The 2,212-nt window shown below is 48.6% G+C and overlaps 1 non-coding gene across 1 annotated transcript; it reads right to left on the bottom strand.

Annotated features, from left to right (window-relative positions):
• Positions 1 to 320: 320 nt before the first annotated feature.
• On the bottom strand, positions 321 to 478 carry LOC125774075 (5.8S ribosomal RNA). The gene has a single exon (XR_007420577.1). It is a non-coding gene; the product is annotated as a 5.8S ribosomal RNA (ribosomal RNA).
• Positions 479 to 2,212: the final 1,734 nt, after the last annotated feature.

Here is a 2,212-nt window from a genome sequence, read left to right as displayed (position 1 = left end):
ACGACGGATACGGTCAACGAAATCTTGGACATCAAAGAGGTTTTCGATTGAATTTCCCCATGTTTCACAACGTACTCTTAGCGGTATCCTACGATACGTCTCACTCTATTTGTGTGTGTGCGCGTTTACGTGCGTGCGATTTATGCGGTTCACCCCTTTACTTTCAGCGCCCTGCGGTCCCAACAAAGGTCCCGAGCACGCCATTATGCACAGTGTGGAAGCGTGTTTCCCCCACGACACTAGACGGGCTGCTCGCCATAGTGTTCTATTGTGGCACGCTCCACCCTGAAGTTTGGTTTGTTGTATATCAAGGAATTGATAGGCACTCAAGAATGTGTGCATCGGCCGGGTTTAATCGTCCGACGCGCAATATGCGTTCAACTTATCGGTGTTCATGTGTCCTGCAGTTCACATTGTGACGCGCATTTAGCTGCGGTCTTCATCGATCCATGAGCCGAGTGATCCCCTGCCTAGGGTTTTATAGTAAGGTTCCCAATGTAACACAATCCCGGTGGTACGTCCAAAGACTAACTTTCTGACTAAGTTGTCTTTATTACCCAATAGTCCCAGGCCTTGTGACTTGTGGCTCATGTCTACGCCCATGGCCACCATTCGCTAAGATAGTTTTGAAGTCACTTTGAAGGCCCAGGAACAACTCTCTTAGCACATCGGTTAACCTGGCGCCGCAGTCAACTCATGTGCTTGGATCGGATCGAGCTATTGAGTATTGGGCCTGCATACTCGCTCATCCGTATCCTTTGCGTACCGCCCCATGGCCCTTGTATGTCTGCACCACAGTTCCTGTTCGTTCCGTGCCTATGGCCGGATACGTATTGCACATCGGTATACCTGTCGCTAATCAGGCAACTCGTGTGCGTGGATTGGATCGAGCTCATGGGGTGTGTAGAGATTCCATGTTATAATTGCAAGTCCATATCCACTTTATAGGTTAAAGTCATAAGTTGTGATTGCACAACCATTCTTCATAAGAGTTTAATCACTCTTCAACTAACTTTCGTTCTGGTGTCTTGGTATCAAATCGCGTAAGACACAAGATTCTACTGGCCAAATAGAATCTAGCACATTGGTTAACCTGACGCCGCAGTCAACTCATGTGCTTGGATCGGATCGAGCTATTGAGTATTGGGCCTGCATACTCGCTCATCCGTATCCTTTGCGTACCGCCCCATGGCCCCGTCCTTAGAGTTAATGACTAGTAGGCTTAACTCTTTGTATGTCTGCACCACAGTTCCCGTTCGTTCCGTGCCGTGGCCGGATACGTATTGCACATCGGTATACCTGTCGCTACTCAGGCAACTCGTGTGCGTGGATTGGATCGAGCTCATGGGGTGTGTAGAGATTCCATGTTATAATTGCAAGTCCATATCCACTTTATAGGTTAAAGTCATAAGTTGTGATTGCACAACCATACTTCATAAGAGTTTAATAACTCTTCAACTAACTTTCGTTCTGGTGTCTTGGTATCAAATCGCATAAGACACAAGATTCTACTGGCCAAATAGAATCTAGCACATTGGTTAACCTGGCGCCGCAGTCAACTCATGTGCTTGGATCGGATCGAGCTATTGAGTATTGGGCCTGCATACTCGCTCATCCGTATCCTTTGCGTACCGCCCCATGGCCCCGTCCTTAGAGTTAATGACTAATAGGCTTAACTCTTTGTATGTCTGCACCACAGTTCCCGTTCGTTCCGTGCCGTGGCCGGATACGTATTGCACAACAGTAGATACCATCACCTGACGTATCTAACACACCACTATTGTAACTCGTCGTCGAAGGACCTTTCAAGTGCCTGATGGCCAGGGGAGCTCTTACACGGCACGGAGACACAGTGATGCTCGCCCATCACAGTGTACAACGATCGAGTTTGCTTAAGTGTCTGGGTACCTACACACCAGACACAATGCAATGGCCACGGATCCACACAAGGCACATCACATGCAGAAAGCTTCACCAGATTCTGACACATACCACACTCTTGTAACTCGTCGTCGAAGGGGCGTTCAAAGTGCCTTACGGCTAGGGGGGATCTAGCACGGCACGGAGACACAGTGATGGTCACCCATCAAAGTGTACAACGATCGAGTTTGCTTTCCGCGCAAGCGTTCTAAGTGTCTGGGTATCTAAGCACCAGACACAATGCAATGGCCACGGATCCACACAAGGCACATCACATGCAGAAAGCTTCACC

Source organism: Anopheles funestus (assembly GCF_943734845.2).
Source record: "Anopheles funestus chromosome X unlocalized genomic scaffold, idAnoFuneDA-416_04 X_unloc_78, whole genome shotgun sequence".
Lineage (NCBI taxonomy): Eukaryota > Metazoa > Arthropoda > Insecta > Diptera > Culicidae > Anopheles > Anopheles funestus.
The sequence above is the reverse complement of the archived record's forward strand: the minus strand, read 5'-3'. Positions and strand labels throughout refer to the sequence as shown.